Source organism: Macrotis lagotis, chromosome 1 (genome assembly GCF_037893015.1).
Source record: "Macrotis lagotis isolate mMagLag1 chromosome 1, bilby.v1.9.chrom.fasta, whole genome shotgun sequence".
Classification (NCBI taxonomy): domain Eukaryota; kingdom Metazoa; phylum Chordata; class Mammalia; order Peramelemorphia; family Peramelidae; genus Macrotis; species Macrotis lagotis.
The window spans coordinates 684806220-684825457 of record NC_133658.1 but is presented as its reverse complement, the minus strand read 5'-3'; positions in this window follow the sequence as shown (position 1 = coordinate 684825457).

Here is a 19238-nt window from a genome sequence, read left to right as displayed (position 1 = left end):
CACATGCCATAAATAACAGCAAAACATTTACCCTTTTTCCCTCTCACCCTTTCTCTATTCCTCCTGCCCAAAGGAAAAAAAAAGTATGTCTGGTCGCATGGTGACACATAAGGTTGTTTGTTGCTGAGCTCCATCCAATTCACCCATCCCTAGAAAGAGCAAATATTGCTGTAGATGCTCTCAGGAACACAGAAAAATCAATGGATCCCAGAGTGGATATATTGTTGTTGCTTAGCTCAGTTGATTAGTGTTCTTTACTAATGAGGCCAAGGTTATGGGCTCAATCTCTGTTTGTCCCAGTTAGCTTTATTCTGTTTTGAAGCCAGAAATTTTACCACTGACCTCACCCAGATGTTTGTCATTGTTCACAAAGAAGATGAAGTGCAGAAGATTGGATCAACATGAGGGTATCACCAATCCCCAAAGAGCAAGTCAAAACATACATTACATTGGCTGCAGTCATCTTTATGTACCAATTGCTACCACTCAACAAAAAGCAGACTTTATAAAATATGCTTTTATTCTCCCTCAAGACAATCATCTCACAGGGCTACTGTGAAACTCAAGTGGACAACCTGCTTCTGGAGCTATAGAGACAGCCAGGGAGACCATTAGAGCCGCTATTCTAATAAAGCAGATTCTTGCCTTTTCCCTCATTTCAGTCAGGAATCCCAAAGGACAAGCCTAGGGCAAGCTTTAGATTGAACACTAGTGTGTTTGAGTAAATGACCCTGGCTTTTTTTTAATAGCCTACTGCAATCAATGGAAAGCTCTGATTCTTTGGATTATAGCAAAACTTCCTGGCAGCTATTTTGCTTCTTAGAACACTACCAACTTGATAAAGCAGACACACCAACCACAAAGTCGGCTGCCATTCCAGACAGAATTCTGCCAGATTTCATTTCTAAGCTATATGATGTCACAAGTCATGTTTTCTCTTCCAAATGCTATGTCCTCTTTAAGGCCATACATCTGCATCAGTCCATTCATTTATCAACAATATCAAATGCTTTGACTTAAGTGGGTTAAGGCTTGGGAGAGCCCTAGATTTGATGAATGTATGACATATGGTTATTCTGGTCTCTCTGACAAGGCTGCAGTTGGTATTGTTGTCAGAGCTCTGAATGTACATGTAGATTTCTTGCATTATTTCATTCTTCAGGTCATACACATGGTCACTTAAAAACAGAGATGAGGAGAAAGTGAACTGCCCATCCTCAGAACTGGGGAATGGAGTTTGGTATTGTACCGTCTAGGCCTTCAATCAATCCTGACCCTCTGAAAACAAGCCAACAAAAATTTCTTATTTTATATATTTGCCTGTGTATGTCCCTAGCCTTAAGCTAGATTTGCCTCACTTAAATCCAGTTCATAAGCCAATCAAAACCAAATTAAATGTTGCAGATTTTACTCCTGTATATGTGACCACTTCACAGAGACAACTAGATGATTCAGTGGATTGAACACTAGACTTGGAGTCAAGAAGACCTATGATATGACAATATAATATAATATAACAATATCAATATTAGCTAACATTTATATAGGGCCCACTTTACAAATATTATATCATCTGATCCTCACAACAACCCTGGGAGTTAGGGGTCATTATTATCCCATTTTACAGATGAAGAAATCAAGGCAAACAGAAGTTAAGTGACTTGCTGGGGTTCAGAGTATACCAGACTTAGGACCCCCACCCAGAAATTTCTCCAGTCATTCTATTCACTCCCAGCATAATGTCCATGGTATATCAACTGTAATTATTCATTCATGTCTGATTCTTCATGACCCCATTTGAGGTTTTCTTGGCAAAGATACTGGAATGATTTGCCATTTCCTTCTTCCTTGTCCAGTGCCACACAGCTAGGAAGTGTCTACAGGCTGGATTTTAAGTTAGGAAGATGAGTCTTCCTGACTCAAGGGGTCCAGCACTCTATTTACTGCACCACCTAGTTGTTCCTATGTAATAACTGCTTCTATTTTATAATACAGAAAGGCTGTGCCTATTAGATAACTCCAGTTAGTTATCCAAAAGGCTTCTTAAATTCATTTTTTTCACCCTAACTCCTCCCCCATTCGCTTCTTCTGAATTTCCCTACATTTATTGGGACAGTTGCCCAGGTTCACAACTTCTGAAACATCCTTGATTCTTCTTTCTTAGAAAGGAAGAAAGCAAACTTTTCATTTAATACCCACTCTATGCTGAGTGATTCACAGATCTTATATGATCCACCCAATAATACTGGGAGCTTGACGGTGTTATTATTTTCTCCATTTTACAGTTGAGAAAACCAAGGCAAGCAGTTAAATTAATTGCCCAGGTCACAGGATTAGTAAGGACTTGAGTTAAAATTTGAACTCAGGTCTTCACGATTCAAGGTCCATCATTTTCTCTCTGCTCTACCTAGCTTCCTCTATCTCTTCACAGACAGTCAGTGATCAAATCCTCCACACTATTAGAATCTCTATCACCTGATCCTCCTTCACAATGCCATCCTAATCCATGTTCTCATTAAATATAATCTGGACTATTTCAATAGCTACCTATTTGTCTTCATGTCTCACTTCTCTTTTCTCTCTATCATCCATCAAAATATGTACCAAATTGAGATTTCTAAAATCCATGGACCTTGGGCTGGAAGTGGTCTGGGGCACCATTTAGTAAAACTCTCTTCCTTTTATAGGTAATGTAGGTTAAACAACTTGACCATGTCTACAGGTAGTAAACATGAGGAGATATTTGAACCTTGTCCCTCTGATTTCAAAGCTAGTGTTCTTCCAACTGGACCATGTGCTGTCTTCTTAAATATACTCTTTGGAAAGTCCACAAATAATTGGGGTCAGGCTCTGCAGATCACAGAGGTCTGAAATAGAAAGGTTTGCAGTTGTGCCTATAACCAAGCATACAAACATTCTACATAAATTCTACAACATGGTGACAATCACTTAGTTACCACAGATTTTGAATTATTGTTGAAGGACAGATGAGACATAACCTAGCAATGACTGAAAAGTAAAGTGGCCCAAAATTTGGAGGATGATTGATACAAGCATAGATACAGGAATTCAAGAACAGTAAGTAGACTAAAGGAGAAATCATTGGAACCAGCTCCTTGAGCAGCAAGATGTTCACAAACCTCTATGGTATGTGTGAAGCCCAGCTCTTTCAAGTGATGTCTCATTTCCCTACCAATTCCTGTGACAAATATCCCCCATTTTTTTCTTTAAGAAGAAAGAAGGATTATTTGGAAAATTATATAATAGTCTGTGTCTCTTCCATTGTATTAAAAAAAATTGGAGGGGGAGGAGGGATACCGAGGGAGTGGACTCTAAGCTCTCAGTCCTATGAAGTTTGAGAGGTGATAATCATAGGAAAAATGATGATATTTTTCTTACAATATTTAGCTTTTTGTCTCACATTGTGTTTAAATTAAGTGACCTTTAACTTATAATGATATCATGTGTCAAATTTATGTAAGTTGAGAGGAGTGTGGGAAATGGAACTCTCCAGAAGTAGTTTTTGAATAGATGGTGGACTCTAACAGGTTCTAAAAACCTAGATATGAAAATGAGGCATTTACTTAGAATAAGACACTATAACAGAGTAAGCTGATCTAGATCTGAGAGATTCTCTTTGCATCTATTTCTTTACAAAATTAAGCATACAAATAAATCTTTCCCAAAAGTTGAATGTCAAGGAACCTCTTAAAATACCTTCCTAAGTTTGATGTGGTTATTTCAGATGACTAAAAGTGAAAAGGAAATAGACAAAAGAATATAAAATGATTAGAAAAAAGTAACAACCAATGAAAACCAAGTCACTGGCTCATGAAATTTGAGCAACTAGATTTCTAGGGCTTTAATGGGAGAGCAGCTGGATACAGAGTGAGTTTTCATTTGACATAGTAAAGTGACATGCTCTGCCTCCTTTATTTCTGACTCCTGGAGACTCCAGATCCTGCATTGTTTAGATCTATCCACCCCAGGAAGATGGCTTGGTTCTGGTGCTGAATCCAAAGGGGAGAATATGGCTGAGACTAATTCTCTCACCTTTCAATATAGGGGTGTGTGGGTAGGGATGAGACACAGCTTCCCAAGAAAGAGACTAATACAACCAAGAACAGCTAAGACTACAATGGGAATAGGAAAATCATTTACACTCTAAAGAATAAACTGATTGTTCCCTTAAATTCATTTTACTCTATTTCTTTCACTAGGTTGTCCTCAATTAATTGTTTTTTAATAATTTTGTTTTAATTTTGTTTCAGATATGAAACAAACCATTTTGTTCCTTTGCTTCCAATATCTTCACCTTAAAAATCTAGTCCCCATTACAAATTCTATCATAATGATTACATCAAAGGAAATAACATAGAAATCAAACTAAACTAGTTATAGGAGTATAAAAATGAGCAGTACTTTTAAAACTCCCATTAAATGGCACCCAAGATAGCAATTGTCATTTCCCTTGTGAGTACTCATTAATTTTATTTCATAGTTTCATACTTAGATAGAAGTTGAAGTTTTAAAATTTTCATATAGCTATCATCTTTTCTCTTTAGAACAGCACTTCTGAAAATAAAGAATGCTATCATGTTTCCCATTCATTGGAAAAAGTAATACAAGGGGCTTATATTTCTACTATGGTGGAAATGACTGATATCAGGTACTCTCATGAAAGTAGATATTAGGAGGTGAAAGGGAATGAGAGAATGAGGACAAAGGATGTCTCAAGGGCTCTTTTCATAATGTTTGGCAAATCCTTCTCAGTGTCCTTGGTTTGATCACCATCCTTTAACCTTCCCCTGACCAGAAGAGCTCTAGAAAATGTTATCCTTTGTCCTCTTATATCTCTTTCTGTACTATCTCACTTGGAGATCTTACTACCATGAGTTCAAATATCATATTCATGTAGACCCTTGATTATACATATTCAGACTATTTTTTCTCCTGAGTTCACATTTCAAGCAAGTAATTCCATAGGCATCTCAAACTCAATTTGTTCAAAAAAGAATTTACTATCTTTCCTTTAAGATCTACCTACCTTCTTAATTCCCTTATTTGTATCAAAGATAATATTGGTTATCTGGGTCCCCATCTTTGAACTCTCATTCATCTCCTCATTCTATCTCACTACTTATATACAATCAGTCACTAAGTCTTGTTGGGTCAAGCTACATAAATCTCTTTTATCTATGTGCACACAAGCACATTGCTGACCACTGTCTTGTTCAAAGAGCTCTGGTGACTCAGTAGTAGCTCCAGAATAAAATGCAGATGACTCTGTTTGACATTTAAATCCCTGCCCAATCTGATTTCTTCCTACCTTACTGACCTTATATATTTCTCTCCTTTACAGTCTACATTTCAGCAAAGTTGGCCTACTTCCTTGCCCCATTACATGACATTCCATCTCTTACCTCCACACCTTTGCACTGATTGTGCCCCTCTCTCCTCCTCACCTCGGCCTTCAAGGTTCAACTCATGGCATCAATGAACCAAAACCTTTCCAATGGATTTCAATGTCTAGTACTTTTTTTTTAGGGTTTTTTTTTTTGCAAGGCAATGAGGTTATGGCTTGCCCAAGGCCACACAGCTAGGTAATTATTAAGTGTCTGAGACCAGATTTGAACCCAGGTACTCCTGACTCCAGGGTTGGTGCTTTATCCACTGCGCCACCTAGCCGCCCCCAGTCGGTAATACTTTCATATTTACTTCAGATGTACTTTTTTATTTGCTTAAAAGAGAACATGTTGTTAGCCCCCAGGAGAATGTAACTTCCTAAAGGACTATTTACCTTTTATCTCATCTCCAGAGCCTAAAGTATTATTCACCTTTTATCTCATCTCCAGAGCCTAGTGGAGTGTCTGGCACCTGACAGGTACTTTCAGAGAGATATAGTAAGAAGAAAAGGTGGTACAGTGGTCAAATTGCCAGGCCTGGAGTCAGGAAGTTTAAATCCAGTCTCTGACACATAACAACTGTGTGACTTTGGGCCAGGAATTTAACCCCATTTGCCTTAGTTCCTTATCTGTACAATGAGTTGGAGAAGGAAATGGTCAATCAAGAAAACCCCAAAAGGGGTCATGAAGAGTTAGACATAGCTGAAAAATGACTAAAAATAAACAAAAAGTAAGTGAAAAGTCAGTGATGAAGGGAGGGAGTGTTGAGAGGGAAGTCACAAAAATTTCCCCCTACTCCACAGTTTTGCCCGAGTCTGACTCTGGTCATAAACCCTACTAATTTCCTACACCCTCAATTTCCCTGAAAGTTTGAATCTTACCTCTCATTCTCAGCCCTCCTCATTCCCCATATTTCTTCCACATAGAATCATAGGATTTAGAGATCACTTAAGTCAAGCCCCACATTTACAGATGAGAAAAATGGGAGCCAGAAATGTTAAATAAACCCAAAGTCACAGTTGAGAATTTGACCCCAAATTCATGTTCTTTCCTCTATGCCATAATGTTTAGAAAGGACTAGTCATGATATTCAACATACAGAGCACATTAGCAAAGTAATTTTCATCTATATCCATGAGATTTGTGCAGAGAATCTTTGGATTTAAACATAATATTAAGTGAGTTCATTTCCTGATGGAAATTCTTGGCTTCAAGTATAGCAGGGCTAGAGGCAGATCCTTTTCTTTCAAGGATTTTCACTTTCTTGGTCCAAAAGAGATAGAGCCCAAAGGGCAAAATTCTATCTTCTCTATAATTCTTTGGGTGAACTGTTTAGAGGAGCCCTATCAACACAGAGCAGCAATTTCCATGCAAATTGGTGCCTGTGGGGAAAAATTCAATTGGCCCAAGTGGAGTAGTGATGGTTCATCCAGTGGAAACTTCAATGGGGTGTGGAAACATCACTTCACGGAAGAGATATGTCTGCGGGTTAGACTCTCTTTCCTTTCCAAGTACAAGGTACCAATAGCTCTTTATTTAAAACAAAGAAAAAAAAATAAAATAAAACACAGGTTTCTTCTTTCCAACTCTTATAAAGTATCAAAGGGTGTGTTAAAATGTAAAGTTCTTTTCAGTGAGTCTAAGTAAAAAAATAGGGTGATCATTCTGAAAAGCAAGACTATACATTTATTTTGTTTCATTAAGAAACCAAAATTCCACAATAACTCATATTATGTTTCCTCTTTCTTTTTCTTTCTCTCAGGAACTTTACTTGCATTTCAATATCACCTAATCATCTCTGCTTTCTTCACTCTTTCATCTTCAATCCTAAGGTGGACCTTAACTCTCCTGGGGTCTCTATTTGGCTTCCCAAGAAAACTCTTATTTCCATTCTAATTTACCATCTTTTGTACAACAAATCGTCCCATCATCCCAGTTCTTCCTATCTCTTATATTTATTGCCTATTTGCAAGTTGTTTCCCCAGTAGGATTAATACCTTAAAGACAGAGAAATGATTTTTTTTATTTTTATCTGGTATTCCCAGAACCTAACCTAGGTACTTAACAAATGGAAAGGGAAGAGAAAAGGAAAGGGAAAGAAAGAAGAAAGAAGAGGTAGAAAGGGAAAAGAGGAAAGAGGGAAGAGGGAAGGAAGGAAGGAAGGAAGGAAGGAAGGAAGGAAGGAAGGAAGGAAGGAAGGAAGGAAGGAAGGAAGGAGAAAAGGGAAGGGGGAAAAGGGAAGGAGGAGGGAAGGGAGTAGAGGGGAACAGAAAAAAGAGGGAAGGAAGAAAGGATAATAGAGAAGAGAAAGAAAGGGAGGGGAAAAGGAAAGAGGAATGGGGAAAAGAGAAGGGGGAAATGGAAAAAGAAAAAGGGGAAAGGGATGGAGGAAATGGAAAGGGGAAAGGAAATAAAATTGGAAGGGGAAGGGGAAGGTTCACTGAAATTACATTTATGCTTTCTGCTCTCGCATGGTTTGCTATGTTGTTGTCAAATTCCTTATTCTTCTCTATTCCTTTTCATTTCCTTTTAATTCTCTCCCTTCATCTATCTTACTTTATCTCTATCCTTCCTCCTTCACCACCATCTTCAACTCCTATTGCTCCATCAGCTAAGATGCTTGACACATTGATTTTTTAAAGTTTTCTACATTCCAGGTTGAGTCTTTGGAGTGAAATCATGCTTAAGAGACCAACAGAAAGAAGGAAAAGGTGCTATTGGAACTGATCAGACATTCTCAGGGCACTTCACAAGCAAGTAGCAATTCATCATAATCATTTTACAGATCAGGAAACTGAAGGAAAAGAGATATGAAGTCCCTCACCCAATGTCCCAGAAAAAGATTGCTTTAGGCATCTAGCCTCCCACTGTCTTCATGGAATATTCCCTCCCTCCTCATAAGAAACAGATATATTCCTGATGAGATAGAAACAGAACTCTTTCTGTTAAAAACTCATTACTTGGAGAGCTCTAATTGTTGGAAAATTCTTCTTTCCACTGAAATAAAATCTGTCTCTCAGTAACTTCTGTTTTGTGGTCCTAGTTCTATCCTCTCAAAATAGAGAATAAGTTAAATGTCTCATCTACAACATGGTCCTTCAAGTATCTGAAAGCAATGATAATGTCTTTCAAGCTAAATATCCTCAATTCCCTCCACTATTGGCACCAGAAACAACCCTTACCATTCAGGTGAGCCTCCTCTAAATATTTTCTAGATTTTTAATGTATCTCTGAAATTTTATTAACTGGAACTAAATGTAAAACTCTAAAAGACAGGCCTCTCCTCTATAGCCCTACTATTAATATGGGGGGTGAGGGGAAAATTAAAGGAATAAGCAATTTTTAAACATTTACTAAGTGCCAGTTACTCTGCTAAGCACTTTAAAAATATCTCATTTCAAATCCTAGAGAATCAACTAAAAACTACTTGAAACAATTAAAAACTTTTAACAAAGTTGCAGGATATAAAATAAAATCAAGTAAATCATTAGCATTTCTACTTCTTACCAACAAAGCCCAGCAGCAAGAAATAGAAAGAGAAATTCCATTTAAAATAAAGTAGACAATATAAAATATTTGGGAGTTTGTCAAGACAAACCTAGGAAATATATGAACAGAATTACAAAACATTTGGACAAATCATTTACCCTCTCAAGGTTAATAGTTCAGACAGGCAGCTATCTGAAACTACAGGATGTAAGTGAATTGCCAGACTGGGAATTTTACATAGACACCTAAACAAAATAAGTAATAATATCAACAACAACAACATGCAAAATAACTATTCCAAAATTTACAAAAAGGGTACAACTTTTTGCAATTTCCCATTAAAATTCAAAAAGCATTTAAACTAATATTTTTATTTAAATTTTTAAAATTTAAAAACAATTTAAATGTTAATTTTTCTTGCATAGGTTGAGTTCTACTACTTTGCTAAGGATTTGATGATTTTTTTAAATAATCCATAAGATCAATTTAAGATTTTTTTAAAATCACCTATCTACCTTCCTTCAATGAACATTCTAATTCAGTTATTAAAATAATAATAGCTCAGATCACAAAGAATAAAAAATGATGGAAATGTCCTTAGAACACTGTTTTTAAAAAAGGAGGGCCCTTCATTATTTAAGATCACTGGATTTATTCCAAATACTGTGAGATAGTCTTCCTATCACTAACTGAGCCTTGGAAATATAGTTCTTGGCTTCAGGCTCCAGTTCAATGTATGTGATCAGGGCAAATAGAAGCAAAATAAATCTTAAAGATATTGAACTAAGTTATTTCCCAACACAAGGGACTGGACAATCCTGATTAGTCAATGCTCAGGCTAGTATTTCATCTTAGGCTAGTTGATGTGGAAGTTAAGATTATTGACTTCCCCTTTGAATCTTCTTTGGAGGAAAGCAGTATCTGACTTTGAAATGGTTATTAGCACAACACCATCCCCATAGTTAAGATATGCCAATATTTACTTACCAGGGAAATTCTGAAGATCCAGAGGTTTTACTAGCCATGGCATGACATAATCTACATCACAATTCACTTAGCTTCTGCTGTTTCCACAATTCAATATCTCTAGAAAAATGACAGTTCTCAAATTCTGATTATATTTACCTGCAACTACCATATATGTGCAAGATTAAGTTTTAGACTCTAAGACGACTAGGAAATAACTAAGTACCGTGAAAGGAAAATTGTTCAAGCCTGTCCTGGCCTGGTCCTGGCTTTCATATAGATTGATATTTTATTTTCATGTATATCAGTATTTTAAATATTGATATATTTATTAAGGACCTACTATATGATAAACTATATACTAGACTCTGGTCATACAAAAATAAAACAAAACACAAAAGTTGTTCCTGCCCTCAGGGAGCTTAAATTCTTTTTGAAGAATCTGTGTTAAGTACAGGGAATACAAAAGTCAGTGCAATTTTAAGCTTGTCAAATCTTTGACAGTTCAAACCTGAACTAAGACTTTGGGAATTCCCTATATATTCATGATAAAGTATGAGATTGTAAAGTCATTTCAATATCTTTTCAAAGGTAAGTATTAAATTAAAAACAACAATAGTGGAAGAAGAAAGGATGCTGCTTGAATTTTCAGGTCTACTTCATTTATCCCTGACTTTAATAAGATAGGAATTATGTGAAGTATATTTCACTTCATTGGTTCATAGGATGAAGGATTTTAGAGTTAGAAGGGCTCTCAAAGGTAATCTAGCCCCAATACTCTCATCTTACAAATGAGGAAATTGAGGCCCAGAGAGGTTAAGGAACTCACCTTGAGTCACACAGATAACAAATGGCAGGCCCTTTCATGCCAAATCCAGTCTTCATTTCATTACATCACCCACCTAGAGCAGTCAAAGACAGAACCATTCTGCAATATCAATAATGCAACAGGGAAAAAACCTCCAAATGACTTCAAAAGGAAAAAAACTATTCAGTCCAACTATCCAAAAGCTATTTTTTCTCTGCTCCTCCCATTCCTTCTTCAATTTGGTAATATTATCTTCACTCTACATCATTTAAGGCAGAATATCTCCACAACTCACAAAGGAAATGGCACTACCAATCTGGGTCTACAATAGGTATAAAGATCCATGCCAAGTAGACACTACCTCACTCTTAGCACCCTTTCTAGTGTTTTGAACTCGTTATTCCTTTAGCCAAAGTGTTTAGAATACCTTCTAGCCAACTGTTCTGTGTCCTATTTCATTTAGAATAATAGATGTGCATGGTAATTATCATTGGTCATGAGTTGGTTGTAAATTGACAAAATTATTCCAAACTTTGGAAAACGGACTCTTCATCATTCTCAGAAGAGCATTTTTCTTTTTTACAGAAGCTGGGTTACTGCCAGAAAGCCTCTCCTCCCTCTCCCATCTGGCCTCCAGGTTCTTTAAACCAAGGACCAGCCAACAAGAGCTTACATAAAGAGCCAATAATATTTATGAAGTTCTTTGCCCATAAATAAAGTCGCTGCCTGTGCCTATGTTTTTGGAAAATGTACCATTAGTTTCTCTTAAGGACATTTCAGTGCTATATTTAAGGTTATAGAAAAGCTAGGAATATCTGCTCCCTTTACTAAAAAAACATATTATTTACACACTCAGGGACTTTGTTAGCATTAATGAAAAAATTGATAAGAAGATAAGTAGAATTTAGATTTAGATGAGTTTTACCAAGTAAGGTACCTATAGTAAGCACCAGAGAAATAACAAGGAATTCTTGACCCTTAGACAAAGTCATTTTGGGAGTGCAGAGGGGTTGGATGGGAACTATGGCACCACAGAGCACTATTCCAGTTATACTGGTCCCAAGAGAAGGTGAAATCCATCCCACAGAGAGTTGAGTCATCACCCTCATGTGGATTTGAAGAAAGAGATGGGTTTTAGAAAAGGGATGTCAGGGTGACAATATCTTGGGGAGTCAAAGTTATGGTGATGTATGACAATGAAGACATTGACAGGGAAGTGCAAATCATTCAGATAAAAATTTCATTACCTAACATGTTGATACGACAGGAAAAAATTCCCACTTTTCTTATAGCTCTGGAAAGCACTTGAGCTAACTTTCATTGTTGTATCTGTTTGCATAGCTGTGTATCAAATTGAAGCTAGAAGAAAAGGATGAAAATTCAGGAAGGAGATTGAAGTTCAAGAGCAACAAAACAAAGCCAGGAAAAATGCTGCCCAGATGCTGGAGCTTTTTAGTATAATAAAATTATGTATTAAAAAATCATGTGTTACAATTGTCTCCCTGCTTGAGTTTTGGTGAATTAAATGCCAGACTTAAGGCGATTTGAAGTCTTTAAATTTTCACCTGGGAAATTTTAATTTTTTTAAAGTCCATTTTCTTGATGGTGAATTATTGGGATTGGCAATGCTATGCTTGTGATTCCACCACATACAACTCAGTGGGAGAAGATTCAATCTAAACCTTCCTCCCTAGTAATACTTTCAGACTTTTGTTCCATCACTATCCTTCAGCAAATTCTCCTCATTCAAAGTCCACACCCTCCACTTACACTATCATTTCCACAACCTTTTTACTATATCACCCACTCTCCTTTGTTATTATTGTCCAGTGGTTATAGCTCTGTCCAACTCTTCATGACCCTATTTGGGGTTTTATTGGCAAAGATGCTGGAGTGGCTTTCCATTTCATTCTGCAAATTATTTTGTAGATGAGGAAACCAAGGCAAACAGAATTAAATGACTTGCCCAGGGTCACACAGTTTAAGGTTGTAAGAGTTTGAAGTTGGGTTTGATCTCATGAAGTTGAATCTTCCCGTGGGGTGGCTAGGTAGTGCAGTGGATAAAGCACCGGCCCTGGAGTCAGGAGGACCTGGGTTCAAATCTGGTGTCAGACACTTAATGATCACCTAGCTGTGTGGCCTTGGGCAAGCCACTTAACCCCATATGCCTTGCAAAAAAAAAAAAAAAAAACCTAAAAAAAAGTTGTCTTCCTGATTCCAGACCCAGAACTCCATTAACTACCTAGTTCTCTTATTTTCCTTTGGAACACACCTTTCCTCTTTCTTGAAGTCTTCTAGTTCCTTACTCAGTTTCCCTCCTCACAGCATTAACTGCTACTATTCTCAATGATTTCAACTTTCACACTGATGATAAATAACTTACAAACAAACCCCTCTTTGGATTTCATTATCACTTTAGATCACAACCTGGTCACTTGTTATCTCTCCCAAGTCTTAACACCTTCTAGATCTGTGCTTTGCCATCATTCTAACCTGTTTTCTTATCACCTTTTTAATTCATTGAATCATTCTGCTTCTGGTGCTGCCTTTCTCCCTACTACACCCTCTGCCATCATATAATTCCTCACTCCCTTCCCTTCTGACATTATATTAATACTGTCCTGGTAACTTTCACCATTTTCACCAATTTCTCCCCCACTTCTAGGTGAAAGCATCAATGTGATATAGCAGACAGAGTTCTGGTCTTGGATTCAGAAAGGTTTGAGTTCAAATCCCATGTAATTCAATCCATTTCCTAGCTATATGACCCTGGAAAAGTCACTTAATCTCAGTATCCTCATCTGAAAAAATAGAGTGTGTTGGACTCCATGTTCTCAAAGAATATTTCTAGCTCTAAATATATTATCCCAGTAGCTTAATTCTTTTGAGCATAGCTTGAGAGATCTTAAAACTATTATTCTGGGAAGGACTGAAGACTTATGAACAGGGATGGAATAGATAGAACCCAAAGGCAGGAGGATTCTTGGGGCAGCAGTTGGGACTTGCTATACTTCATTTCTGACTTTATAGGGGGAAATTAAAGTGAAAGGAACATAAAGATCCTTTCATGAACTTAGATAAATGAATATATTGCTGCAGTCAGCCCTGCTGGAACCAGCAATAGGCAGTTTATGTCCCTGTTTTACAAATATCTTTATGGCAAGTGAAAAGATCTAACATTTTCTCTGCTAATGGTAATATCCAAACAGAGCCAATTCCAGTAATATCCCTGAAACTGAGTCATATGTCTGATCATTTTGATTTATAATGAATCCTCTTGACCATATATCTTGATAAAAGCAGACCTTTCAAGATAAATCTTAAAGGAAAAAAATCCCTAACCTACCAAATTTCCCTTATGTTCATCATTTTGGGGATTGGTTGCACACAATTATGGTTACCCCTACATAATTTTGGATATGATCAATGATACACACCCTTAACATAATAGAAGGCATGGCCAAAATTTCACAGGTACAAATATGGCAGGTCATTCTTCATATACTATATTTTCATGTTTGATTTCATTCAGTTCATGCAGGTCAGCTTTTCTGGTGCCTTCTTCATTTCATCTAAGCAGCCTTTCTCATGATTAATAATGATGACAGCAATCACAATACTAATGATGCCTTCCAGCTTTCCCAGGAGTACCAAGATCTAACCCTGGGTGGTAGCCCAAACTGTAAGCTGTGTGTTAAACAAATGCTGAGTGTAATTTTTTAAACATTTAGTTCCTTCAGCTTCTTATATTTACCAGAGACCCTGCTGGTCATAGAAGGTTTCTAAATAAAGTGCATTCCCTTGAAAACATATATCCTCTCTCAAAAGGCAAATAGCATTTTTTCTACCATACACTGTATATCAAAAGATACTGGATGCATATCTATATAAATCTATTTATAGTAGCTCTTTTTGCAGTGACAAACTGGGAACTGGTGGGTCCAGGTAGTATAGGATACCCAGCAACTGGAGAATGACTGAATGGTATGTGAATTTCTTTTCCTCATAAGAAAGGAAGGAAGGGATAATTTCAGTGAAATACAGAGTAAATGATACAGAGTAAAGTGAGCAAAACTAGGAAAATAATTTATAATATGCAATAATATTATAAAGACAAACACCTTTAAAAGGCTTGAGAACTCTGGTCAGCAAAAATAAGCAACTATGGGGGCAGCTAGGTGGCGCAGTGGATAGAGCACAGGCCCTGGAGTCAGGAGTACCTGAGTTCAAATGCGGTCTCAGATACTTAATAATTACCTTACCTGTATGATCTTGGGCAAGCCATTTAATCCCATTGCCTTGCAAAAACCTAAAAAAAAAAATAAAATAAAATTATATATATATATATATATATTGAACGTAGTTCAGGATTATTTTTTATTTGATTATATACATTTATTACAAATGCTTTGCCTTTTTTTTGTCTGGGACAGGGGGTGGAAATGGGAGGGAAAAAATAGATTTTTGTTTAGTGAAAAAAATAAACAACTTTTAAAAGTGTTCCATTTAAGCATTTTAAGAATTCTTAGGCCCAAAGGGCTATAAAACTGTCCATACCCTTTGATCTAGCAATACCACTACTAGGTCTGTATCCAAAAGAGATCATTAAAAAAGAGGGAAAGATGCACATTTACAAAAATATTTATAGCAGCTCCCTTTTTGGTAGTGGCAAAGAATTGAAAATTAAGGGGAGGCTCATCAATTGGAAATGGCTAAAGTGATATATGAATGTGATGGAATACTATTATTGGTTAAGAAATCATGAGTGGGCAGACATTAGAAAAACCCAGAAAGACTTACATGAACTGATGCTGAGGGAACTGAACAGAACTAGGAGAATATTATATATACAATAACAAAAACATTATACAACAATCAACTATGATTAACTTAGCTCTTCTCAAGCAAAACAATGATAAAACACAATTTTAAAAATGTTATGATGGAAATTGTTATTCACATCCAGAGAAAGAAATGATGCAGGTAGAGAATAAATGCAGATAGAGAATACTATTTTCATTTTGGATTTGGGGGTTTTTTGGTTTTTCACTTTTATTCTACTTCTTTCAGCTTGACTATGCACATGTATAACCTATATCAGATTGCTTGCTATTTTGGAGAAATGGGAAGGGAAGGAGCAAGAAAAATTTAGAATACAAAATCTTTCAAAAATTACTTTTTACATGTTGAAAATTATCTTTTTATGTAATTAGAAAAAATAAAATACTATTAAAAATATTGAGTTCTAATTAGAGATTGAATTTTAACTCATAAGGATCATTTATGATCCTTTTTAAAAAAAAGTTCTAGGTACTAATAATCTCATTTTTTCTCTCTCTCTCTCTCTGGTAGTTGTGTACTCTTTCCAACATCAATGTTCAATAAGAAATTACTACTCTCTCTAAGGTTCTCACAGAATTGCCTCCTCTATGGTTTAGCTCTGTCCTTTTTTTGTAGTTAGCACTTGCTCTCCTCATTTATCTTGGAAGGAGATAACAATAAAGTCGGTTTATTCCATTATTTTGGCTTGAGTCTCCATCTCTATCCACCATGAAAATTCCACCTTCTTCTCTTTCCTGATATATTTCTGTTCAATGTATAATTTGTCATATGAGCCCAGTAGAATGAGTCAACAAGCCAGCATGATGTGGCTGTATGAACAAAAAGCAAAAGATAATAATCAAAGCAAATCTATATTAGCACAATTGTCTTGTGGCTATGGGTTCATAGGTCCTCTCAGACCTTTCACCAGACCACAGACATTCCCCAAGCTTGGGAGTTCTTTTTTAAGATGTCTAAATCCAAACTCCTGTAGGGAGCAAATATACACCAATGCAACTTCCATTCATGACCTCTAGTAGAGTCAAAGTCTAATTTGTTGAGGGAACTCCTGATCCAAAGCAATTTGGCTGTTTCTGGATCCTTCTTGGGGTTAGTCATTTGTAAACTAGATCCACATACTGCACCCCTAGTCTTACTGGTCCTTGTTGCCCCTTCTTTTTCAGGTTATGGGGTTTTTCCCCCTCCATCAACAAATGAAATAGATTTATGTCTAATCAGAGCAAGATGGATCTAGGTCTCCCAGGTCTCTTCAGCAACCAAGGAGACATGGTTTTACTCCAACATCATCAATGCTTGATCCCCTTCTTTTGTCTGTGGAAAGCCCCCATAATTTAATAACCTTTGGGCATAATTCTAGATTGTTTCCTAAAATGGTAAGATTAGTTTACAATTCCACCAACAATGAATTAGTGTCCTAGTTTTTCCACATTCCTTCTAATATTGTCAATCATTTTAGCCAATCTGATAAGTACAAAGTGATATCTCAAGGTTGTTTTAATTTGCATTTCTCTAATCAGCAATGGTTTAAGGCATTTTAATATGACTATAAATGTTTTAATCAATTCTAAAGGAACATAAAGAAAGACAGAATCTGAATCCAGAGAAAGAACTGATAAATAGAAATATGTATAGAGTAAATTTACATATATGTATATGTACCTATTTGTTGTGTCTAGTGGAAGTCATCTTTAAGGTGGAGGGGAAGAAAAAAAGGAAAAAAGAAATTTACAGGATAACTTTCATTATAATTAAAAGGAATAGCAAGTTGTACATAACAGCCAGCTTCATATGCAATCATCTTTTTATTATATGTTATATAAATGCTTATTTTATTCCAAAAATTTTAAATAAAATAATGTGGGGGAAAATTTTAAATAGGGTATTATCATTTCTTTCTTGGTGCCTTCAGGCATCTTCATATCCTACCTTGGTGTCCAAAAGTCTAAATACTTCTTCCTCTTCCCCTTCCCATTAATTGTGGCAAGAGGAAGAAGGTGGAATAAGAGTTCTATTCAGTGAGTCATATTCTTCAAGTAGTTAAATTTTCTCCATGGACTACTGGTATTAGTTTCTTGTTTTCCTAGTTCCTCCTTTAACTTTTCCAAGTCATTAGGATAACATTTTGTGTAACCTTCATGGAATCATAGACAATGTCAAATTTATCTTTGTTATATTTTTCAGGGTCTAACAGTGTTCTCCCACAAAAGAGGAAACAAGAGAGGAAACAAGAATTAGATCTGTGATTTCATTGATATAAGGAAATCCCAGATCAGAAACACCTTATTTTTGTAATGTTTGTTCTTCATTCTCAAAAAGGACCATAACATCAGAGAGGTGATGCCATGACATTCAAGCAAACTGGATTTAAATGAGAGAGAAATGTGCAGTCACGGACTCACTTTCTCCTCCAGAGCCATCTGGAGTCCAGTGACCAGCTATGGATCGGGATGACTTTTTTGAACAAATTGATAAATGAATGAATATATAATAACCAAATAAACCAGAATTGTTTAAAATACTTTTATTCTCTTCCGAGTTCCCCCCTTCGACAAGGTAATAATTTTATGGATGACAGTCAAAAAGGACACAGAGATAATAGTGTTCACCATCATTACACCAGGTATAATCACTTAACCTTAGGCAAGTCCCCAAGATTATTACTTAGGATGAACTGCTGATTTGCACTGAGGGGAAAAGCTTCTCCAAATCAAATTTCAGGAGTTTCTATATGAATGGAATAATGGCTCCATATCATACTCTCCACAGTACCAAAAAGAAAATGTTTCTTATCTATCAAAATAAGTATAGAGATTTTATAAATAATATTTTCATTTTTTTCCAGAAAGAAGACTAGAAGTCTCAGTTGAATAGATGAAGAAAATAACAGCTTTTTCTTTTTGTTGAACTTTCCTTCAAAAAGAAGTATTCCATCACTATAGCTCAGAAAGCACATCATTAAAAACTTGGATTGAATGTTCCTCCTTCTGTACATTCCATCTGCAATTATCCTCAGAATAAATGGAAGCCAGTCTATGTTTTTGTAATTAAATTTTTGCAATTAATTGTTTGCAAACTAAAACCACATGAAATTCTTAAAGGATCACGTTGTACCCTAACAACCTAGAAGAATTAGGGTTACTTTCCATGCCAGGAGACTTCTATTAATTTGGTATGCTCTAATCCCTAACATCAAAGGACATGGCAATGGATCTAATTTAAAAGAAGAAAAAAAAATACCTGAATTTTTCTAGAATGATTTCCAAACTTTTCCAAATCGTAAACCTGAGGCACAAATATATTTTAATGTAACTGTACTTTCATTTTGTAAGTCCTTTCTGCAGTAAAATAAGCTATAGCTTCTTCACAGTTTCTCATCTTATTGGATCCATGCCCATCCTATTAATTAATCATCTTCAAAGAAAATTGGATGAATACACTGAAGGTCATCCTCTTATTCTCTTATAACTCAGGTTTTTATTGTAGCACCCAGTTCATTTGCTATTCTCTCCATAATATCAGCCTCCTTTCTCCTTCATAATGACTAAACATTATTATCTTGATATTATTTAAAATAAGCATGCATTTTATAAGATGTGTCCCCTACAATTTGGTTACTATTTATTTCTTGATAAGTATCACATCTGTCATTCTGGTGACTATGATCATGTAAATATTAGAATTTTAGTCTGTGGAGTATGGATCAATTAAGTTCTCCCAGGAAGTAGATT